General features: G+C 37.3%; 1 long non-coding RNA gene across 1 annotated transcript; it reads left to right on the top strand.

Annotated features, from left to right (window-relative positions):
* The first annotated feature begins 3239 nt into the window (after positions 1-3239).
* On the top strand, positions 3240-22508 carry LOC309489223. The gene is made up of 3 exons (XR_014202368.1): positions 3240-3251; positions 22051-22276; positions 22439-22508. It is a non-coding gene; the product is annotated as an uncharacterized lncRNA (long non-coding RNA).
* Positions 22509-26639: the final 4131 nt, after the last annotated feature.

Below are 26639 nucleotides of genomic sequence, written 5' to 3'. Positions count from 1 at the left end.
ATGCCTTTGTATGACAGCCTGGCCAAAAACAAAATTCTGCACAATTTGGCATGTTTTATTGCATTCTCACACACAAAACAATTGAACCAAAGCACAACTACGCAATATGCTTATCTTTAACACATTCTTAATCATATTTGAATAAAGGGTGGAGATTAATTTTCCTAGGCCACACATCACTTTACACACAGATTTTTCCTTTCTGTGTACAACCTGCATCTTATTACCCAAATGAACCTCGACTTCTCCTTTGCCAGTTCTGGAATCACATTCCTAAACAGTGATAGTCCAGACAAGTCATAACAAGGATGTTCATCCAGAAAAAAAAAGTTTTTTTTGAGTGGATTACGATAGACATCCAGATTATGTTCAGATCTTTCACACATTTTCTACATTGATTTATGGAACACAATTCTGTGGAATGGATTTAAATTGCATTAAATTGTGCCAAAATATTTTATGAATGAACATGCAACAGGATCTGTGTTGGGTGTTTAAATAAATTCTGTTATTTTTATTTTTAATATAAAAAGAGAATTTTCTGTAATCATCATTTCCCGTGCCACGTTGTGAGTTTCTCATCTGAATATTTTTTTTTGTGTGTGTGAAAAAAGTCCAGATCTACTGGTGGGTATATGCTACACTAGATCGCTAACTACGGTATAATAATGTCATGGATTCATAATCACTGGTGTGTCAATGCGTGTGTTGCTATTGACATATTGCAGACACCCTGCATATCCAGAAGAACACCATGCACCAGTATATTTGGCACAACTCTGCCAACCCATGCCAGCTGGGAGGAGTCAGGGGAACTTGAAAATTTAACACATGGGATTAGTTAATCCAGCATGATTTCATTAGTATTCATAGCTATTTGTACATCCAAAGTTGCTTATATATAAAATACTTCCATTTAAGATGCTGTCAACTAATTAATGAACGTTTCAATATGCAAACAAAATATATGTGCACAATATTACTGCATTCATACAGCTCAAACAGTCATTGGTTGGATTCCCAGGGAATGCATGAACTGATAAATGGTGTACCTTGAATGCAATGTAAGTTTCTTTGGATAAAAGTGTCTGCCAAATGCATAAAGGTAATGAGATCATGATAAAACATAATGCATATTATTTTTAAATGTATGCATTTGGCAGAGACTTTTATCCAAAGTGACTTACATTGCATTCAAATTATACATATTATCAGTTCATGCCTGGGAATCAAACCAATGACCGTGGCGATGTTAGCACCAGGCTCTACTGTTTGAGATACAAGAATGCTTTATAATTGGAAGCAGTGACCATTTATCAAAGGACAGCCAGAATTGAGATTTCTAAAACCAACATTTTTTTTTAAACAATCTTTTCATTTTGCTTTTATACAAAGTGACTGACAAATGTAGGTAGGACTAGTGAAAATTTGGAAAACAAATCTCTGGCCCTGGTGTGTGACAGCTGGTCTTTGGCTGTGCTCTGCCTCCTTCTTCCCCTGTGACCCCGCTGGATAACAGGGACATACAGTATAGCACCAGTGGGGTGCGGGACCATCCCAGGAGCGCAGTGTGGACGGATGCGGAGTCGCCAGTGAGAGCCCACATCAGGCTCGGGCTCTGATGGCGGAGCTGCCTGACACAGATGTGCTCCGGGCTGGGATGGCTTGTCACAGACGGTTAAGGTGACGGCCACTCACACTTCATTATGTCCGTCTCACAGGTCAGTGAGCGACAAGCCAGGTCAATGCGCACCGCTGGGCCGACCCACCCCAGGGCATCGCCCCGCGTACATACACCCCAGCTAACTGTAAGACTGTCACCCCCGCCTGTGTTAAAACAACATATTGTTACGCTCCTCCTAATATCACTGTCACAAACTGCCTCCAATCATAAAGGCCAAAAGACTTCTAAAACACAGTGACACACACAAGTGCACTCAAGACAAATGTAACCTTTTTTCAATTGTGTTCTCATTAGTTATCTAGAAACCTAATTGTTTTCATCCATATCCAGATTTTAAAATGATTACCTATAGTAAACACCACTAATTAGGCTAAATTGACCTGCATGCCGAATGTTAACATGTGGGTGTTTCATCAATATTATGCAGTTTTATGTTTCAGGGTTTTTTTTATTTTGTGAAGGTCACATGAATTCTTAGAGGGTTTTTCATCAATTATTTTATCTACTTTCCAAATGGTCTTTATGTATAGATATTGTTGTTTTACTCTTGTCCCAAATCTCAGACTTTCAATCATAAACTATGAAAGTCCATTATAAAAGTCTGAATTATTATTACTCCTGTTATCCAAATGCAGTGAAATAATTTTGATATTATATTGTGAGAATTACACATTACACAATTTCCACCACAGCAATTAATTTACTTTGATAAAAAAAGTTAAAAAAAAAAAGTAAAAAAAAAAGCTTGAGATGAAAGTCAACTGATGTATAAAAAGTAAATGTTGTGTGTTTTACTTTATTTTATTGTGTTTAGATCATCAAAGTTGTAATAATTCATGTTTTAATTCATGTCTGAATTTGGGACAGTATATATATATATATATATATATATATATATATAAATTTATGTCATTTGAAAAGTAGGAAAAAATTGACAGTCATTAAGTAAAAACATCTATATTCTTATTTTGCATAATTTGTCATATTATGCTAACAAAGCATGAAAATGTAAAAAAAAAAATATATATATATATATATATAAATGGACCGTTTATTTTCTAACATTTTTTACATTAGAATCCCAAACAACAATGGTATGCAAATCTTTTTTTCTTTTTAGTCAGTTGCCAATTTATTAAGCTTTAATTGCGTTCAAGATTATAGTTTCTGCATTAAACCGGTCTGATAACAATGTTTACTTTTCTTGTCATGTCTTCAGTATACCACCTCTAAATATCTTAATCAATTGTGTCACATTGCGAGGCTCATTAGAGGAATGTCATTAATGTTATTTCTTTGCAATTCAACTCCATCCTTTGTCTTAGAGCTCATGTATTGTTTGCTCTTATGTAAATGAATTGCTTTTTCACTTTCACGCCAGGACACATCACAAGCAGAGCATGTAAATCAGGGCGAGATCCTCTGATTAAACTCAATGTAATTTGCTTCAGCTGTGCAGAATACATTTCTGATCCGAGAACAGGGTGTGTTAGTCAAGGTGTGCATTCACACAATGAACATTGTTAAGCGATTATTCTGGCTCGTAGTACCACATCTGGAGTAAGAGGTAGGAATCTGGGACTTTGTTTCACATTGCAACTTGAACCTTGTGATTTAACACGAGCTGCTAATGAGTTGTAGAGTGAGTGTTATTGTGAAATTGCATTAAACGCCAGGGCATGCAAAAGGATAATTGAGTAATACAGCGGCAAACAGCGGTTGTGCTGTTTTTTTTTTGAGAAATAAACAAGGAATGGAGCACTATATACAGCATTTTAAAGCGTTACAGTAAACTATTAACTGGATTTTTACATTTTCTGATGAAAATGAGTGCAAATCTCACTAGGGCATTGCTTAAAGTGCTAAAGTGTTTTGTTAAGTCAGTAAAGTCCACCATCCACGTCTCAATGGCTGTTTGCATCCAAAGTTGCTCAATTAAATTATGCGCAAGGTTGGAATATCGCATAAAACATTTGCGAATAAAGTACCGTTTCTATCGCATGTATTAATGAGAACAAAAATTGTCACTTCCTGGCAAATTGGTGCAAAACATCTGTAATAAAAATGGAAGGTGCTGCAATCGTTGAAGCCACTGTGGCTTGTTTTTCCCACATCGTGCAGATGAAATGCACTAAACGCTGTCGTGTTATCTTGCGTTCGGATGCCTGGTGTTTGGTAACTGTTTTAATGTCAGACACTTCTGAGAGGGAATTGAACCAAATCAGTTTGATGACAGACTTTGGCTCAGGCAAAGAAATCGGTCCGCTGGTTAGTCCGGGTATCACAATTATTGTTGAGGCAAAGTCATGTGAGATTTAATTTTTTTTGTTGCACATCAAGGGATATTTGTTGCATTCATGCCATGTCATTACCGTAATTTCGAGATGAAAACACATGACGCTCTGCTCGGAGCTGTTCACGTCCTCGGACTGGAAATTATGTATTTCTACAGCAACATTATCAACGCCTAAATTAATGCAGCAGTCAGGTGGTACTGCAGTCATGTAAGTAGGAGCTCCACAAGTTGTAATTACGAGCTCTACGAGGACGTGAAGGTTTTTAGAAGTTGAAATCTTGTAATTACGGTAATTACAATGTTGCGTGAATGCACCTTTATGCTGTAATTGTGTTTCCATCATAGTTTATGCGCATGTCTTCTTATGGGGTACAAAAAAAATGTATCTGCCTGAACTGAGCACATTACGTTTTTTTATGCACATTTTTAGAATTTATCCGCATCTTGGTGTTTCCATTCAGCATTTTTTTTTAAGCGAATAGGTGGATGGAATGGAAACAGAGCTTATGATATTCTTACCCCAATATATGGTTTGGTTGCAATTATGCCTTCTTTTTTTTGTGTGTGCCTGTTTTGCACTTTTTACCTATTTTACCTATAAAAGATTCAATGGAGTTGCACTTTTTACAAATTTTACCTATAAAAGATTCAATGGAGTTCAACATAGAACCCTAAGTTTCTTGACTTATATAATCCATACGGCTCCAGGGAGTTAATATCTCAGAGCTAGATTTGCGTACAGCCGTTACCGGAGGCCAGTGATTATAGTTTATAAATATGGATATTTTTCTAACAAAAATTCATCGCTTCTCTTCAGAAGGCCTTTATTAACCCCTGCCATATGGATTATGGCTCTTATGGTGAATGAATACTCTTTTCTGGCCTTCAAAATCTCAGGCTCTATTCACTCCTATTGTAAAGCTTGGAAGAGCCAGGTTAATAGAGTTAATATAACTCTGAGTTTAAAAAAAGAAAGAGGGTCATATACACCTAGGATGGCTTGAGGGTGAGTACATTATGGGATCATTAAAATTTTGGGGTGAACTAACCCTTTAACCTTTAACCTTTTCTTCTAAGAGTGTGTCTGGACTGGTTACTTTGAAATGAAATGACAAAGTACGACAATGACAAAGAATGATTTGAGGAATCATTCTTGTACGTAAAACAAGTGGTGCAAGACAAATAACACATGAAAGGTTAATACTTAGATGTTGGTAAAATGAATTCTTATATATCTCTGTTACCTTATAATCCCCTCCATTCTGTCATCTTCCTTCTCCATCTTTCTGTCCTTGTCACTGTTTTGTTTCTGTAATGGCAGTCACAGTGCTCAGGGGCTCTGGATGGATTTCAGAAAAATCAGAGAAATCAATCCAACATGAAACTGAAGGAAAACATCTAATGTCATTGAGCAATAACTCTCTCCTGCTCTCCTGTCAACGACTAACCTCAGAGTGAGAGCCTAGGGTGTGTTTGGCCTTTCGGTCTTATCATGAGACTCACACACACACATGCACAGCTGCTCTTTTCTTCAGCATTTCCAGACAACTCAATGTGTGAAGGGGAGGGAGTCTTATTTGGTGGATTTTCCATTTGACATTTAAATTATTTTACAAAAGTGTTTAATTTTGTCGAAATACATTTGCAAAGTCGGAATGTGTCTGAAATCGCATACTCATAGGTAGGCTACTTATTTTGAATAAGTAATTACTTCACGCCTGCTAAAAAAGTATGTTCCATATAATATGAATGCGTGTAGTATTAAAGTAATCCGGACGTACTACATTCATCATGCTGTCATTTTCATGTTACCTACCAGTGTCAGTTGTGTCACTTTATTGACATTCACAAATCCTCTCCCGTGGCCTCATGGGACAGTAAAGTGTCCAAGTGTTTTTCACCTACTATATAGTAGGGAAGTATGCAGACTGCACATGAGCATTGGTAGATCTAGCCTAACAAAAAGAAAAAGAAAAAGTTTTTAATGCTATTTGAGCATAAATGAGACTGTTGTTGTGAAATTTCATTGGTGATTTCCAATATGAAATGTACCATAAGTGTAAGCTTGGTGAACAGCTTCTCCATTCAGAGAGATAGGAGCTGCACTTGCATGACTGAAATGGCGTTTCAAAGATGACCGCCGAGTGAAATGACTTGCCTGAAAGGGACTTTAATAATACAATAAATTCATAATGGATAAAGTCACCAAACAATCAAATGAATCAAGTCCTGTTCGGAAAGTAAGATGTCACACTTTCATTGCACTGTGTGTTTCAGAGGAATCAGCTGTGGCTTCCTATTTGACATATAAATATAATCACAAACATTATACTTAAACACTAAGAGACAGAATGTTGAATACAAAACCGTTTTGACGTCCTGTTTTTTTCTTCGTGCCCCATACACACATTTCTCATTATATTCTTTAACTCCAGACAAATATAAAGCCTTGGATTAAGAAGTGTTTGAATCCATAAACAAGCACACATTCAGCCCCCCAAAACCAATGAGCATGTCGGTGGAGGATCATATTATGCAAATTTTCTCCGCAATATCACTCGACACAAACAAGACGAATAATCCACTGCTGGGTTACAGTCTCAGATTTGATTACTGGACCCTTAGGCCGTGCACTGGCCAGGAAGAACATTTAACACACTCGAGAAGACTGAACACAAGCACGGCTCATGTCGCACCCAGTGTGTGTGTGTTGTATAGTCTCCAAGGCGGAGTGTTTATGGATTTCACACTTGGCTTGTGCGAATGCTCCGCAAACTGTAAGCAACTCAATTTGAAGATCGCCTTCTGCACCGGGGCCTTGGCAGAACTAACTGCCAATTATATATCCAGCAATATAATTTGTGTCACATTAGGAAAATCACATGGCAAAGTGATTCGATAATAACTTAACATAAATGAACGAGCCGGGGTTCAAATTATTTCCTGTCATGGATGCTGAAAGCTAAATCCAGTGAGTGGAAATTAAGTCAACCAAAGTGTGAACATTTCTCCAGCTTTCCATACGGCACAACTCTCCGATGTTATAGGCAGTAAGGAGGACGCAGTTATGTGCAAATGATGAACACGACGCTGGAATGGCCACCGATATGAGTTCAACGTGATTTTTCCCATGCGAGAAGTGAAGGAGCAGCCATTACGTGTCCAAATTACTGTGAAAATCGGATCGAGCATTTCCAGAGCATTTATCCAGCATTAATATAGCAGTGCACGGTTTTGTCAAATCTGTAATTCAAACCCTGTGGTACATGGAGTTTGTCCACTAAGGGCGATCAGATGTGTCCAGTGGGCCTTTTTACGAAACACCATTGTGTGCATATAGATCAGAGTCATTCATCAGAGTTCCTGTTCGAAAAGAAAAAGAAAGAAAAAAAGTTTAAGGAAGACATAGTTTAGGAACAATTAAAAGTATTGAAAGTCGTAACAGAAAAGAAGTCTTAAAGGGATAGTTCGCCCAATTTTTTTTAATTCTGTCATAATTTACTCACCTTCATGTCATTCCAAACCTGTATGACCTGCAACCAAACAGCTTTCATAATTGACTTTGATTGAATAAAAATAATTTTTTTTCTAAAAAAAATAAAGTTTTTGGGTGAACAATCCATTTAAGATTTAATCATAACCTTGAATAAACCTATTTTAAAAAGATCTCAGATTTGCTTTAAATATTTAGTTTTGCATTGGTATATGTGTCTATAAATACCAACTTTTTTTAATTTTTTTATAACAGTACTGAAGTCAAAGTGGTTTTGGATTTATTTTAAGTCATTTACCGTAACTTAAAATAATTGGCTAAAGGGAAAATTACATCTTTATTGAATTTATCTACTTTTTTTTTGTTATCTTTTCTGTAAAAGGTTATGAACTCAACACTAAACAGTGCCCTTTAACATTTAAAATATTAATATTTTACAATCTCAATTTACAATTTATACAGATGTATAATGCTTTAATTATGTATTGTTTCCCAGTATATACTATATATAGTGTATATATAGGATAGGTCACTCAAAAACTGAAAATTAAATCATCATTTATTCATAATGTATTCCAAACCTGCATGACTTTCTTTCTTCCAAAGAAGATTTTTTTTTTTTTTTTTTTTTTTTTTTTTTGTCCCTGAAATGGAAAGTCAGTGGGGTCAAATGTTGTTTGGACCCCATTTAGTTTCGGATTATATTCTTTTATGTTCCACAGAAGAAAGAAAGTCATACAGGTTTGGAATGACATGAGGGTGAGTAAATGATGAGTAGATGATGACAGAAGTTTCAATTTTTCATCCCTTTAAACTCAAACAGGTGGCATGACATTCATCTATATTATCCCAAAAATGCAATAACATTTTTAAATATAATTTTTAATTTTAACATTCTAACATTCTATATAAAAAAATAAGTAGTATAAAGTTTCCTAAAGTTTTTACCTGATGGCACGTTTTGAGTCAGTTTCCCCCAAACATCAGCAAATACATCCACAGAACCAGTCTGTAAAACATCGCTAGACTATATCAAACACAGTTCCACACGTCAGGCCTAGTTATACCCCGACTGTTTGCACTACACTGATTACTGATATTAACCCCCAACGCACAATCATCAAACACACACATTCAATATCCACATAGACACGGCACCTTCACTGCAGGGGACGTGTAAACTCACAATGTGGAAGCAGGTTGGAGCGTTAAACGCAGGCATATGCACCAGTGAGGAGTCTTGCCCTGATCTCACACAGTCGACTACACTAGAGTAGGCCACTCAATGGGCTGAGAGAACTCCCATAATCACGGTTCACACCCGGCCTGCTAATGCTAATGACTGATCTTCCATTCACGCTGACTGTTGATTGCACAGGGACAGTTTGAGTTAGTGCTGCTAATGCCTGCGCAGTTCACCGAGAGGGTAATCAGTCAGAGATATTAACGTTAATCGCATTTGCCATGCTAACCTGCCGGTCAGACACGCCAGAGTGTTTCCCAGAGGTCCTCTGGTACAGTACCAAATATAATCTGGTACTGCAACACTAAATATTAACCATGATTTCTACCAAAACTACTCCCATGCAGCATCATTTGCTCATGTTTATGTTGCTTCAAACCTGTCTTGACTGTTGAAAACAAAAGAAAATTGTCAATAAATGTACTAGCAACTTTTTTCCAAATACAAAAATGGGGGACCTAAGAAAAAAATTCAAAAGCATCAGAAAAACTATATTACATGAATAATACATAATATTGTATACATAGTCCTTATGAGTCATGCACCATATTTCAAGTCTTATGAAGCCATAAGATAGCTTTGAATAAGAAATAAACTAAATGCACCTTTTATTCACTTATTCGAGAACTGGATGAGTCCAAATCAAATCATTAGACCATTTTTGTGAATTGAATAAACTGATTCATTAAAACGTCTGATTTAATAATCGAGTACTCAAGTAGATTCAGTTTTAAATAGTGATGGTCTATTAGTGATGGTCTACTAAATGATAGTCTGATGGTGCTTTTTATTTTATTTTGGAGCTTGATCCCAGCTAACAAAAATATGTTCTAAGAATGTTTTCTCTCAATTTTCATGAAATAAAAATAATTTAAGGACATTCCATGAATGTGTTTCTCACAAAGTTTTCTCTTTACATTATGAGAACATTCATACAAATCACATCGTAAGTACGTTCTATGAACGTTGTACTAAGAAAGTTTTATGATAACATTATGAAAATATTAAGCAAATAACATTAAAAGTACATTCCAAGAATTATATTCTCTTTCTCTTCTCTTTATACTATTAATAACATTATAAGACTGTTCCAAAAACGTGATTTTAAGAATATTCTCCTAACATTTACATAACTTTTTAAGAACGTTAGTGAAAGTTATGCACGTTCTCTGTTAGCTGGGATCAATCCTCATTCACATTTATTGCATTGAAAAATATGACCACCATGCAGAATACTCTTAAAAATCCCCTTTTGTGTTCCACAAAATAAAGCAAGTCTTGTTGGTTTAAAACGACTTTGTTGATGGGGAGTAAATGATGAGATGAATGATTTAATTTCTAGGTAAACTATTCCTTTTAATATTAAATAATTTGTAAACATATTTTCTCTTTTATAGGCCTGCACATGCAATATTCACATATAGACCATAGACATGTGCCATACTGAATGAATTCAAGGTCAACAAATCTTTGCAAGAGATGTTAGGTGTCTTCAGGACACATCAGAGAAAGAGAGAGGAAACTAGATCTGCGTTTTCACAACACATTTTCTAACTGAGCAGACATTTTCCCTTCTTCATCTCCTTTCACTCAGGATCAGAGTCGCATTGGAAGTCAAACCATCCTACACATGACAAGTGTCACAGATGGGTCACGGAGAACCATGTTTTCCTCTCAAAACAGCAAAAAAAATAATCCGAGAGAGGGACTGAATGTGGAATTTAACTTGATATGAAATAACTCTCAGGACTATACTGACAAAAAACAATGCTGGGAATGTTAATACAATCCATTAAAATAGGTAAGAGAGAAAATTTGTGTTTTATTCATTCTGTAAATAGGGGTTTTCTTTAGCCCTTTTGAAATTGACCTAATTTGCTTTGCGAGACTCAAAAGCTCTAAGTTTTAAAATAATACATTTATTTTTAATGTTTTACTATCATATTATTGGACAACCAAGTACGATTCATTAAAAATATCAGACTCACAACAAGAGCGATTCGTTCACAAACCGGATGTTGTTACTTTTCTCATGAACGTGCCAAGGAGAGCCTCAGAATCAAGACCAAGGTTGAAGACTCAACAAACAGTAAATTCCTCTTCTCGTGTATTCTCTTCTCTCTTTTAACCGCTTAATTTCTTTTTAATTTCTTGAGCTTGACCAGCAAAGTGATGCTGCTATGACAGTGTCGGTCAGTAGGCGGCGCTAGAGGACTGTTCACTGAGTAACGTGGACATGACCAATAGCCAGTGTAAATTATACATGAATAATAATAAAAAGATTTATTTTAGTCTTTCAGTACGTCATAACATTAATCAGTGCCGCCCTTTTTTAATGTGCTTAACTTAACTAAAATAAATAAAATAGATTCAGAGAGATATTTCTGCTCTCATGACTTGATTTAATTATTATAGCCTACATTTTAATGTTCCCCTCAGTGCACACACCTAGACTTTCAGACAGTTAATATATAATTAGAGGGAATCTAGGTGCATGCTGTTTAAATAAATACTTTCGTTCGCTGATGAGAAAAAACATTTTAATAAGCCCAGAATGTTTATAATGCCCAGAATATATAACTTACCTGGAGTGAAGCCAGAGTTAATCTATTTAGTGCTGGATTTTTGAAAAAAAAAAAATGTTATGAGGAACATGTTAACCTTAAAGTGTGATACAAATGTGAATATAGAGACATGAGTGTTAAATGAAAATGTCTTTCTTAGCTCAAGTAACAGTAATGACATTCTCAGTTATGTTTGTCTAAAATGTTTCTCATAAAATTATTTTATTAAAATTACTTTAACTGTAAATCGATAATATTGTCGCATTTGTTTTTCTTTTCTAGTTGATGATTTTATAAAGATTTGGTGATGGAATAATTTATGAGAAATGTTTGAGTTTATATTGTGATCTCTGATTTTTGATGACAAACTGTGGTGTCTTGGCAAATCTGAGCACAATTTGAGACATTAAGATCTCTTCTGAACTCTAAATCACATATGTGAGATTAATATTTTATAAGATACAGTTTAGCAAATTATTTGATTAATCACATCTAATATATTAAGTATCACACACACACACACACACACACACACACACACACACACACACACACACACACACACACACACACACACACACACACACACACGTATGATATTTATGCAGAAAAATAAAGAATATAGACCTTACAATGTGAGAATGAATCTATTTTGTGCTTGTTTGGGTGGATACGAAACGTCTTTTTCTATAGTGGCAGTGTTTATTATAGTCCACAGACCTCTGACAACCATCTGACATCTTCACAACCCATGAAATCCTTCCTCTGCTTTTGTTTGTTGTGCCTGCTATGACTCCCTGTCCACAGCCCCATGAGCGCAGCCACATAAAGCGCCCCTGACCGGTTGGGGCTCTGGCCCCGTGGGCGAAATGGCAGGGCCCAGCAGGGTGGACGCTAAAGTTGCCCAATACTTTCACTGCTGATTCTTCTGGTCCAGCAGTTCAGGCACCACTCGCTGTGAGAGCGGGTCACTTCTCTTAAAGTCAGTGTCGCGAGGACATTTATGAGGGTGACATCCACTGGACTCACGGAGTGAGACTTCAGTGGATTTACCATGAATTTTGAAGGGCTATTCCATCAAAATGATTCAAACCAGGGCTCAGATTCTGTAGGTTAATGGGATTGAGTTTGTGTTTATGACATGAATTATACCTCAAATCATGCCATTTGTTTAGGATAAGCGGGCTATTGCTTTTCTTAAGGATCAGACTTTATTCACATTTGCAATACTTGATGTTTTAGATTTGCAAATTTTGATTTCATTGTTTTATAGATTTAAGTGTTTTTATGATTCTGTATTCCCATTTTGTTAACTTAATAACAAAATGTTCATATAAAAGCCTAAAATCTGTACATCATAAAAAATGATATATATATAATATATATATATATATATATATAGGCTTTGATATAACCATGGCTGTGTGTTCCCTATGGTTGCTGGAAACATTGTTTTCAGTAATAATTACTCCTCAATGCAAATCAGTCAGCATTTTGACAAATCCAGATTAAAATTCTAGACATACCCCTGTGTCTGTGTATGCTGTGCCTCTTGATATTCAGTGTCGATTTATGCCAGTCTCTAGTACAGATCCACTTTCGAGTTTAGCTCCCAGTTTCACAGACAAGGCTTAAGCTAGTCCTACTAAAATGCATGTTTGAGCAGTTTTAACTGAAAGAAACTTGCACTGGCATATCTTAAAATATGGCAGTGCCTTTTGTCTTAAGATGCACACCCCAAAAAAATTTTTCTAAGGCACGTTTAAAAAAGTTTCTTAAATGCCTTAATTGAACTAAGTCCTAATCCTAGTCTCAAAGATGACCGTAGGCCTACTCTGTTCATGTTGTGTGAATGTGTTATTATGGCAAACGTTTGTACAATCTAAATACATTTTAAGATTGTTTGCAATGGTAAAAAAAAAAAAAAAAAAAATCCCGCTTTTTAAGGACTTTTCAGTTAATAATTTCTTCTTTCCCCCTGCAGATTCACCAAGCATCCAGCTGATAACTGGTAATTTGGTGGAGGATTTTTCTTTAGCTGTTACATTACACTATCACTTCTGGAACGGATTCATTGACCTTTTGATTTTACTCAATTTAATAAAAATGTACTTAATTGAACTGTAAAGTGAAAATCTTATACATTATTTATTTTGTATTCAGTTTCTTCTACCACTATTTGAAGAATTCAAAATTCATTGAGAATTCATTGAGAAGTTTTGGGAGTTTATTTTTAGTCCATCTTCTACCCTGAAGTCCGTTTTGCAGAGATGGACTAAAAATGAACTCAAAAACCCAAAACTTACTGTCAGATTCTGGAAGATGAATTTTTCAAAATAGTGGTAGAAGAGGATGTGGTGCTGGTCCTTCAAGAGTCACTCTCAATCTGTCTGTCTATAAAGCCTATAAAAATATATGTATTTCATACATGAATACTTCATGTATTTCACAACACTTCAGCTTGTGATTCTTATTAAGTGGGGGTCATTTTTTAGGATTCTTTACCTAACCTAAGTCTCATGGTCAACATCCTGACACCGAGATCCTGAGATCCTGACACCTTGCACTTCTGGAGACTCCAGGTAGGTTGCAGTTCTGGAAAATGGTGGCACTGGAGACTAAAGGGTTCCTGATAGTTTCACACTTTATTCTTCACCTTAATTCTTAATAATTTTGCAGTTAACGTGTCTTTTCTTCTCCACCTGTTTTTGTATGACTCTGATGACCCAATGAGCATTTCACTTTCCAATGGTCATGCCTTAACTGCAATTTCTAGTATCGAATTAGTATTGCATCCTTCTCATGGGGATTTAATAATTTTTGACTTTTAAGTCTGAGTTAAATCTCTTTTTTGGCTTGTTTTATCTGTAAAGGAAAACGTGCCTAATAATTATGCACACCTGAATCAGGTTTAGACCAAGACTTTCTCCGACCCTCCCGGTTTTCGAGTTATCCACACAAAACCGCTTCTCCCCTCTACGCGAAACAGAACACGATGCTGTGATCATCGGCGATTCCATCGTTCGGCACGTACACGCTACGTTAGGTAAAAGTAAGGTGCAAAGTCACTGCTTTCCTGGTGCTCGTGTTTCTGAAATCGCTGCTCGCGTTCCCGAGATCCTGAACGGTGACGAGCGCGTCGGAACTGTGGTCCTGCACGCGGGAGTGAACGACATCAGGCTGCGCCAGACAGAGATTCTGAAGAAAGACTTCAGGAATCTATTCGATACGGTACGCAGCACATCGCCTGAAACAACGATCATTGTGTCAGGACCGCTTCCCACGTACCGACTAGGGCATGAAAAGTTCAGCAGATTATTTGCGCTAAATGAATGGTTAATGTCATGGTGCAATGAGCAGAAACTGCTCTTTGTAAATAATTGGAATCTGTTTTGGGAGCGTCCTAGGCTTTTCCGTGCTGATGGCTTACACCCAAGCAGATTCGGAGCGGCTCTTCTGTCAGATAACATCTCCAAAATGTTAAATACCCTTTGACTAGTAACCAAAAGTCCAAATCATAGTCTCTGCTGCACCAATTTAACTGATATAAATACTAGTGTAGAACATTGCATAGAAACCGTGTCTATTCCTCGTTTAGTGAGATCAAATAATAAATCTAATGCAGGATCTAGGAAAAATCTAATTGTTATTAAAACAGAAAATGTTGCTATTAGTAAACAAAAATTATTTCTAAAGCTAGGTCTTCTAAACATTAGATCACTCACACCTAAGGCAGTTATTGTAAATGAAATAGTCACAGATAATAGCTTCGATGTACTTTGCCTTACTGAAACCTGGCTTAAACCAAATGATTATTTCGGTATTAATGAGTCTACTCCTCCTGGATACTGTTATAAGCATGAGCCCCGTCTGATTGGTCGTGGCGGAGGTGTTGCAACCATTTATAGAGATATTCTAAATGTTACTCAGAAAACGGGTTATAAGTTTATTTCATTTGAAGTACTTGTACTAAATGTTACGCTCTTAGATGTTAGAAAAACATCCCTATTATCTCTAGCCTTGGCTACCGTATATAGACCGCCAGGGCCTTACGCTGATTTCCTAAAAGAGTTTGCAGATTTTCTCTCAGACCTATTAGTCAATGTCGATAAAGCATTAATTGTTGGAGATTTTAACATACACGTAGATAATCCAAATGATGCGTTAGGAGCTGCGTTTACAGATTTATTAAATTCATTTGGGGTCAAGCAAAACGTCACCGGACCAACACATCGTCTTAATCATACACTCGATTTAATTATATCACATGGAACCGATCCAACCGATATAGATATCATTCCACAAAGTGATGAAGTCACTGATCACTACATGGTAACTTGCATATTACGTACTGCTGTAATATGTCATGCGGCGTCGCGTTATCAACCAGGCAGAACAATCCTCCCGTCCACCATAGATCATTTCTCAAATTGCTTATCTAATCTGTCTCAGCTGCTGCCTGAACCCAAACAAACAGATGAACTAGAAGAACTAACTAGCACTATGAGCACCATTCTCTCTAGAACATTGGATGTGGTTGCACCTATTAAATTAAAAAAGGTCAGAGAGAAAAATAAAGCACCATGGTATAACAATACTACGCATGTTTTAAAGAGAGAAACCCGTATTTTAGAGCGTAAATGGAAACAAACTAATATAGAGGTCTTTAGAATCGCGTGGAAAGACAGTATGTCACGTTATAAAAAGGCCCTAAAAGCGGCCAGGGCTGAGCACCTCCGCAAACTAATAGAAAACAACCAAAACAATCCAAGGTTTTTATTTAACACCGTGGCTAGACTAACAAATAAACAGACGTCACCCGAACAAAATATCCCGTTACAGTTCAGTAGTAATGATTTCATGAACTTCTTCACTGAGAAAATAGAAAGCATCAGAACCACAATTGTAAACGTTCAATCTTCAATCGCGCCTTATAATTCAGCTTCAATTATCACCCCGCAAGAACAATTACAGTGCTTTACAACTATAGAACAAAAAGAGTTAAATAAACTTATCACTTCATCTAAAACAACAACATGTTTATTAGATCCTATACCAACTAAACTACTGAAAGAAGTGTTACCTGTAGTGGAAGAGCCTCTCCTCAATATTATTAACTCGTCTTTATCTCTAGGTCATGTTCCAAGAACATTTAAACTGGCAGTTATAAAACCTCTCATTAAGAAACCACAATTAGATCATAATAATCTAGCAAATTATAGACCCATTTCAAATCTTCCATTTATGTCTAAAATATTAGAAAAAGTGGTGTCCGCTCAACTGGGCTCTTTCTTGCAACAAAATGATATCTATGAAAAGTTTCAGTCTGGATTCAGACCGCATCATAGCACTGAAACTGCGCTCGTTAAAATCACAAATGATTTACTTTTAGCTTCTGACCAAGGCTGTATCTCAATACTAGTTTTACTTGATCTTAGTGCTGCGTTCGATACTATAGATCACACAATACTCTTAGATCGACTACAAAATTATACTGGTGTTCAAGGACAAGCACTAAGCTGGTTCAAATCATACCTATCTGACCGCTACCATTTTGTCTATTTAAATGGAGAAAAATCGATCATAACTCCAGTAAACTATGGAGTGCCGCAGGGATCTGTATTAGGCCCTCTGTTATTTTCAATATATATGATGCCACTTGGAAATATTATAAGGAAACATGGAATTAGTTTCCATTGTTATGCTGATGACACTCAAATATATATTTCATCAAGGCCGGATGAAAACGCTAAATTTTCCAAATTGACAGAGTGTGTTAAAGATATAAAAGATTGGATGACGCGTAATTTTCTTTTATTAAATCCAGACAAGACAGAGGTAATACTTATCGGTTCAAAAAACTGCCCACAAAACCTCGCACAATACAACTTTAACATCATAGGATGTCCTGTTACTTTATCCTCTACAGTAAAAGACCTGGGTGTTATACTCGATTGCAACCTGTCTTTTGAAAATCATATTTCATATGTTACAAAAACAGCCTTTTTCCACCTTAGAAACATTGCTAAGCTACGTAATATGCTATCAGTTTCTGATGCAGAAAAGTTAGTTCATGCATTCATGACCTCGAGACTAGATTACTGTAATGCCTTATTAGCTGGTTGTCCTGCATCCTCAATAAACAAGCTACAGTTAGTCCAAAATGCCGCCGCTAGAGTTCTTACGAGATCAAGAAAATATGATCATATAACACCGATTTTATCATCACTGCATTGGTTACCTATAAAGTTCCGTATTAATTACAAGGTATTGCTACTGACTTATAAAGCCCTAAACGGCTTAGCTCCAGTCTATTTAACGGATCTTCTATCACCCTATAATCCATCGCGCTCTTTAAGATCACTAAATTCAAGGCTTTTGGTCATACCTAGGATATCCAGAACCACCAAAGGAGGGAGAGCATTTTCACATTTGGCTCCAAAACTCTGGAATAGTCTTCCTGATACTGTTCGTTGCTCAGACTCGCTCTCCCAGTTTAAAACTAGATTAAAGTCGCATCTCTTCAGCCAGGCATTCATATAATCCCACAGTTCAAACTACAATCCGGCCTCTAGCTCATAAATGCCAGAGGAGAACTGGCCCCCGACTGAGCCTGGGTTCTCCCAAGGTTTTTTTTTTTCTCCATTAGGTCACCTGATGGAGTTTTAGGACACCATTAGGTCACTTGATGGAGTTTTTCGGTTCCTTGCCACTGTTGCCTTTGGCTTGCTCAGTTGGGGATATTTTGGGGATATTTAATTTAATTTTATCAATCAATAAATTCCTCTTGAAACAAACTTTGTTGTATTATTTAAATGTAATACTGTGAAGCTGCTTTGATACAATCTGTATTGTGAAAAGCGCTATACAAATAAACTTGACTTGACTTGACTTGAATATAAGGCGATTTTCATTTCCAGCCTTCATGAACAATTATATATCACTTATAAATGATTAAATACAAAATGAATTGTAGTTATTAAAATTAATGTGGTTTGGAATTGGTAAAATGTGCCTGGAAAAAAAATGATCAGAAAATCAACGTGCCTAATAATTCTGCACACTGTAGATACAGTATATTTATGGAGTTTAGAAATAAAAACCTGCCCTGTACAGCTGGTATTTATGTCATTGCACATGCGCAGTCCTTTCAGTTTCAGTTTTCAATCCGATCAAGTGTTTACATGTTCTCTCGATCGAATTAGAAAAGGAATAAACCACCCCTTTCAATCCGATCGAAATTTATTTCGGATCAAGCTCAATCGTATCGATTAAGGTATTGACATGAACGCTTTTCAGTCCAATTGACCCTTCAATCCGATAATGGATTATTTGGTTGCATGTAAACGTAGCCAATGCTGTTGGCAACAACCGACTCTTGTTTGTAATTACTATTACTGTACGTTCGTTTTTTTTGTGCTTCCTTGTCATTCGAGTCGCACTGATGACTGTTGGTGAATGTGGGGTTTAGTGTCATTGTCAGAGGTGTAAAGTCCAGGGGTCAGAAAGTAAAAGTCCTGCCATATGTTTATTCCACCCATGAACTCAGCCATCTGATTTCACTAATTAGTTCTATCTCCTGGCTGAAAAACTGTGCTAATTAGCAAATCCAGGTGATTGGAACCAGCCAGCACATCACATTTCCAGTTTTGTTAGGCATACTCAAACTGTTCACCAGAATGTTCCTTTTAATTTAGTGGATTTTGCTAAATGGCTGGAGGAGGAAGCATAATGTCAAAGTTTAGTATCTGACCAGTCAAAGGGGGCAACAAAGTTTCAAGTGAGAGAAGAGACACGTCCCAAATCTCAAATGTGTAAATCAATGGGAAAGTTGTAACCCCCAGGATAGAATGATTCAACCTAACAGTTTGTATAGCAAACAAGTTGACCTCAAACCCTTCTGTGCTCATTTAGCCCATCACCTAAGTCGGTGTGCAAAGTTCCAAAAGTTTGATGTAGATGCTAAGAGAAAATGGATCCTGGATGTTGATCATTGTTGGAGATGTGGTCGGACACATCGTTCATCTAAGTGTGATCTGAAGAGGTATTGTCCATTCTCCAAAGGTCACCATCTAGGAGTCCTGCATAAAGTCACTGTTCGTAAACCTGTCTCTGGGATATTCTACTTGAGTAGACTAACTAAGTAGACTAAGTACTAACTACCCCTTCGTTTGATCCCGAAAGTGTGGTCCCGAAAAATCTTCGTTTGAAGGGCTAACTGGCCCTTCCCCCTCCCCCTCCAACCAAAAGAGAATCGAGACAACCCTACCCCTTCACGTGAACACGCAAAACAGAGGGGTAAGGGGTAGAACGTGAAGGGGTAAGGGGTAGAATTGGGATTGGGCCTAAGTGGTCTTAATGTGCTTTTGAAGGTGGTGAAAGTTATTCTGAGTTATCAGGGAAGGACTTTGGAGACCTATGCCATTCTTGATGATGGTTCAGAAAGAACTATACTGCTTTCCCCTGCTGTGGAGATGCTGGGCCTGAATGGGGTAGCTGAATCCCTGAAGTTGTGAACAATTTGACAGGATTCTGAGGAGATTAAGGGCAGTAACGTAACATTTTCAATCTCTCCAGCATTTTTTAAGCAAAGGAAATGTCAGATTAGGGCAGCATTCACATCTAATAAGTTGGACTTACCTGAACAGACCTACCCTGTCCTTACTCTCCAAACGATGTTATCAGCATCTTAGAGGTATTCCTCTTGAAGAATTCCATCAGTTTATTCCTCTGTTGTTACTTGCTATTCTATACTGAACAAGTAGTATTCGGTCCTCCCGGAAGCACAGCCGCACTGCAGACTCGTCTAGGATGGGCACTGCAGGGTCCCTTGATACCAGAGACTAATTCTACCTCTCATTGCCACTTTTTTTTAGCTGTTTCAACCAAAGATCAGTTACAGAGGGATGTAGAAAGATTGTGGCATTTTGATGTCCTTCCCTATTCCCAGACATCAAAGGCTGCTTTTCGGTCAAAGCAAGACCAAGAGACTCTGGAGTGCCTGGAGCAGAGAACAGAAGGCCTAGAAAGCAATGGTGTTGCAAGATATTCTCCCTTACTTCGAGCCAAACATGCACCTAAATTGAATACTCCCCAGCAATCAGTAATGGCAGCAATGTATCGCACAAAATCCCAGCTTGCAAAGAAACCAGTGTGTGCAGCAATATATGATCAGGAAATTCAAAAGCTTGTGGAATCTGGCTACGTGAAGAAACTGCACTGTAAAAAAAATCATAATTTTAACGGTAAAAAACTGTAAAAAAGCAACGGAAAAGACATGTTAATTTCTTAACAGTGTATACCCTTACTATATACAGTGAAAAACTGTAATAGCTCTAACGGGATATTTCATGTAATTTTACAGTAAAATACCGTTGCATTTACCGTACCTTATCGGAAAAATATACGGTAGCAATTTTTATATTTTACATCGTTGAACTCAAATTTACGGTAAAAAACTGGCAGCTGAGGTTGCCAGTACTTTACCGTAAAAAAAAAATGGTAGAAATATTTATGTTTTACGGCATTGAACTAAAGTTTACGGTAAAAAACTGGCAGCTGGTTGCAAGCGATTTACCGTAAAAAATATGAATATAAAAAAAAACATACCAGCTGTGGTTGCCTGTAATTTACAAATATTGTATTACAAACCAATTTGTCATAAAAGTTATTATTGAGAATTACCAGAGGTTCAGACGTTGATGTTTTATTGAAAATAATTAAGTTTAGTCACCATTATGGAGATGAGTGTTGAACAATGCAGCGCTTCACTTCAAAACACATTTAATTAAATCACCTTTCTACGATTTGATAATCTCACTGAATCGTATCACGATTTTGATTAATTAACTGATTAATCAATAAACACCATCATTAGACTGCAAATAGGTTTTGTCATCTTTAAAGAAAATAAACGTCTATTTATTGCAAATACAGAGCATTTGTGATGAGACATTTTGTGCAAACAAAACCTGTGACAATGCATTCTTGCACATTTGAAATGTTTGCATCTCTGATGATGTTAGTCATCTAACACTGTTCACCAAAAAGAACACAAAAGTGCATCTAATGACAGGTGCAAAATGCAAACAAATTTACAAAAGTAAAAAAGACATTTTCAGGGAAAAGTGTTTGTTTTCAACAACTAAAAAGATATCAGGGAAACCTTAGTCATTTTTATCCACTTAAAACTAAAACTATATCAAAATGTATTTAAAATAGTAATGCATAAGACTTACTGATATAAATATTATAATTAAACTTTATTTGGAGTACTTCTTTATTACACAATGCACATTTCTTAATTTTAAGCCTAAAATGTGTTTTAATATCACTATTAGTAAGGATAGTATGTAATCTCTGTATAATATCAGTCTTTAAATGCAAGATATTTAAAGCGTACCTAAAGTATACTTGCAATATTTCCACTTCAGCACAATCAAATATACTTAAGTATACCTTTAGTTGAACTTCAGCACTATTTCTGGATAACTAAAGTGCATTAAGTACAAAATTAGTTGTTCCAATTTAGCAGACTTTTAGTATACCAAATTAGTATACTAAAGGTATAATTGCAGGGTATTTATACTAAGTACATAAATATGTAAATTTGTAGTATAATGTATTTCAAATACATTTTAGTAGGCCTATATTTATTTTTAACTAGGGTCCCACCATGTGCAAACATACCTCATCAGTCTCATAAAATGTCTGATTTAGAGTTTTACGATCCTTTAATTTATATTCGTTTGTTTACTGGTTCAAAAGCAGATCAGACTGGAAATAAGAGAGGGCAGTTTATAAAGGAGATCAGAGCTGGCTCTCAAAGAACATCAAGCCATGTTGATCACTGCGAGTCTGGTGCTGGTGCGTTACTTCTTCACCAAGGTGAACAAACATGCATCTAATACAATGCAGTCAGAACGAACCACACAAGAAAAACTGATCGCAAAGACAACGAAGGGACAACTAGAATGGCATTTCACAAAATATCAAGGTAAGTGCATTGTCATTGTACCATCTCCATCTGAGCATAGGCTATATTCAAGTAAATCAAGTCAATTATCATTTATGCAGTAAATGATCTCCATCAACTGTGTTTTGATGAGTGCACAATTGAAAGGTTTATTTTTTTAAAAAATTTTTTTTGCTGCTCTAGGGCTAGGCCTTAAAGCCATTCTTGATAAGGAGGAAGATGCTTTGTTCAGGGCGAGCCCAGCTTTAAAAGGTGATACACTTCATCAAAATCCTTTAACTTCTGGTTTATGTTGTATATTATAAAAGGGTGATCTTGACATTTGTTTTTAAAAAATCTTTTCAAAACTGATATAATGCATATTTTTAAATCATGAACAATGTGTTTAAACAAGTTTCTGTTGTTAAATAACATTTCAATGTGTAAATTTTTTATGTCAGACAGTACAACCAGTTAGTTGTAGTCTATGTATAGCTTTAGGAGCGGCAGAAACAGCGGTTTCTGTAAATAAGCCGATCCGCGGAGTGAGACGAGACCCGCTGCTTAAAGGGAGGGGCCCAGGTCTGCCTGAGTGAACAAGACCGGCGAATGAGACTGAGATGGGGAGAACGAGACACGCGGGGACTTGCCTCTGAGAACGACACTGCCTCTGAGAACGACACTGCCTCTGAGATTGACACTGCCTCTGAGAACGACACTGCCTCTGAGATTGACACTGCCTCTGAGAACGACCCTGCCTCTGAGAACGACCCTGCCTCTGAGAACGACACTACCTCTGAGAACTACACTGCCTCTGAGATTGACACTGCCTCTGAGAACGACACTGCCTCTGAGATTGACACTGCCTCTGAGAACTACACTACCTCTGAGATTGACACTGCCTCTGAGAACGACACTACCTCTGAGATTGACACTGCCTCTGAGATTGACACTGCCTCTGAGAACGACCCTGCCTCTGAGAACTACCCTGCCTCTGAGAACGACACTACCTCTGAGAACTACACTGCCTCTGAGATTGACACTGCCTCTGAGAACGACACTGCCTCTGAGATTGACACTGCCTCTGAGAACTACACTACCTCTGAGATTGACACTGCCTCTGAGAACGACACTACCTCTGAGATTGACACTGCCTCTGAGATTGACACTGCCTCTGAGAACGACACTGCCTCTGAGATTGACACTGCCTCTGAGAACGACACTATCTTTGAGAACGACACTGCCTCTGAGAACAACCCTGCCCCTGCCTCTGAGAACGACCCTGCCCCTGCCTCTGAGAACGACCCTGCCCCTGCCTCTGAGAACGACCCTGCCTCTGAGAACGACCCTGCCTCTGAGAACGACCCTGCCTCTGAGATTGACACTGCCTCTGAGAACGACCCTGCCTCTGAGAACTACACTGCCTCTCAGATTGACACTACCTCTCAGATTGACACTGCCTCTCAGATTGACACTGCCTCTGAGAACTACACCTCCTCTCAGATTGACACTATGGGCCCTATTTAAAGATCTGAAACGCAAGTATCAAGCGCGAAACGCAAGTAACTTTGTGGGCGGGTCTTGGGCGCTGTTGCTATCATACCGGCGAGATACAGTAAATGACTCTTGCGCCCGACGCAAATCTAAAATGGGTTGGTCTGAAGTAGGTTCATTATTCATAGGTGTGGTTTGGGCGTAACGTGAAATAAACCGATCAGAGCGACATCTCACATTCCCTTTAAGAGCAGGCGCGCTTGTTTCATGGCGGATTGCTATTATAACGGCGGATTTGCCAGGCGCGCGCCAGGAGCGGTTCACAACCGAGGAGACCGACGTTCTCGTCAGGGCCGTAAAACACAGAGAAGTGACATTGGGGATGGGAGAAACCCACCCGAATTAGCTTCGGTTAAACAGGCGTATAAAAATTGGGGTAAATGAAATGTGTAAGCTAGATTTATGCCTATTTTTTTCACATCTTCATGGACACAACAATGATTTCCCTCATGTGTTAATATTTTTCCTTGTAATAATGTATGGTTTTCTAATAATGAGAACTGCTGCGTCTGTGTGTAGATGAGAGAATCAAAGTGTATGCGCGTTGTGCACACGCTACATTGATTATGGCCAAGCATGCGCCCTTAAAATAGCATATGAATAACATGCGCAACACGCCACTGACCTTAGACTAGGTTTTTCCTGGTCGGTGGCGGAATTGTTTTCTACACCTGCAAAATAGCACCAGGAAACGTTTGCGCCGGAACACGCCTTCTGTTTGCGCTGAACCGCCCCCGGGAGCGCAAATGCATTTCCTAGTTTACCGACGTGCGTCTGTGAAGGGAAAAGTCCGCTGTGCGCGGGTGCAAAATAGGAATGATACATGCGTCGGTGTACAAAGTCAATTTCGCTGGGTGCAAGATAGGGCCCTATATCTATATATAATATATATTTCTGAGAAGTACATAAAAAGTAGACTGAAAGTACACTCTCTTATTTTTAGTTTAAAATAAGTATACTAATAGCTTAGTATTAATATTTATATATATATATATATATATATAATTTTACAACGGTATAAAGCAGATTTTAATATTTTAGTGAAAATAAATGATAGCGTTTATTGGTTAATGAAATATACCGGTAAGGGTTGTCCCGTGAAATCTAAAAGGTTACTACTGTATTTTTTATGGTAAAGTAGGGAACCACAGCTGATGTTTTTTACTACACATTTAAGTCCTTCTGATGTTTTTTGTTTTTTTACCATAAATATCACCGTTTTTTTTACATTGTGTTTTTTTTTTTGCCTGTAAATTTAAGTCCCGTAAAACATAAAAGGTTGCCACCATATTTTTTAAGGTAAAATACTGGCAACCACAGCTGCCGTTTTTTTACCGTAAATTTCACAGGGTTTTTTTAACAGTGTGACCCAAAGAGAAATGCTCTCACTGATGTTTCCTGGTATGTACCTCATCAATGGCCTAAGTATCCAAGCATTTCTCCTGATGATGTGGCAATGGAATTGGAAAGACATTTGTTTTGTGGCCATAAAGTTTCAGTAAGCCTTTCCAATTAAACACTTGGTCAGAGCTGGTTGCATATACCATTGAGAACTTTTCCCCTGATTCAACTCCAGAGAACAGACTCTCTGAGAACAGTGATCCTCCTTCGTCATGCACAAGAAGAGGATCTTCCCGAGGAGTGTGAGTTAATCCAACTAGGTCAATACATTTCTGCATGGAGTAGACTTGTTGAATTGGCCTCAAGAGCAGTCCATTCCTGTTGACCAAAATCGGGTCTCATAAAGGCAAAGGCTATTTTTCTTTTCGTTTTATTCTTTTCTTTTCTTTTCTTTTAATTTAAGTTCACAACACAAACCTGGCATGCATTGGGTGGACACAAATCTCCTTACTTCTCTGGGTTCAAGCAACATGGCAGACCAAGAGAAATGTAATTTCGTATGCTTTGTCTTGCCCTCGCTCTCGTCCGCCACATTCTTTCTCTTCTTCGACCCTACAGCTCTCTCGGTTAGCTTAGTGTTAGCATGGCACCGGTCCAGGTGTTTCTTCAAGTTACTCGTGCTCTTTCTCGATGCAGAGAGTTCCCTCTGTGTCGCACATAGATTGCACTTGAATATTACGTTCTTGTCCTTTTCCCTAATGAACTGAAAATAATGGGAGTAGGCTATGTCCATCTCACAGAAGTCGAATCCGTCTCTGCAGTCATCTCAACCACTGAAAAAACAAACAAACAAACACTAGGCCTACTTAATTTCGGGTTAAAATGCGTTGTTGTAATGTGCGTTACTGAGATTGTAACGAAGTGTAACATTACCAACATTTTATTAGTAATGCGTTACTTATATTAATGCATTACAGCAAAAACTAGGCTAATATTACTGTAATATAAGCCTACTTTTGTAATGCATTACTCCAACACTGATCTTATACATAATGCAAAGTACATGTCAACTACCAAAAGGTAGAATGTTTTCCATTGACTTAAAGATCTTTCACAATTCTCTTACCTCAATACAGGACAATCATAAAGCTGTTGAGAAATATAGGCTGCTGAAAAACTGTACTCTGTACTGTATTCTTACCAGGGAAATCAAGTAATTTAAATAGGCATCCATGCAGCCGGGAATTTGGTGTTAGGATGAAAGCATTACCCATGCAAATGTGTTATTTAACTAATTTAATTATTGCGGGTTTGTGTAATGTTCTGAGTTTGCATTTCACAGTTTTTATTCATTTTGAGGAAAACTGAATCTGTTCATTCATTCTGAATCATTGGCATAAAACACAAAAATACCACTAAGGAAATAAATGTTAGACCACACAAACACAATGGAACTGGATTAAACTAATACAAAGTACGCAACTCAAGACACTGAACAAACACACACTGC

Source organism: Leuciscus leuciscus (genome assembly GCF_965113295.1).
Source record: "Leuciscus leuciscus genome assembly, chromosome: 2".
Lineage (NCBI taxonomy): Eukaryota > Metazoa > Chordata > Actinopteri > Cypriniformes > Leuciscidae > Leuciscus > Leuciscus leuciscus.
Note: the sequence above shows the minus strand (reverse complement) of the source record. Positions and strands in the feature narration are given on the sequence as shown.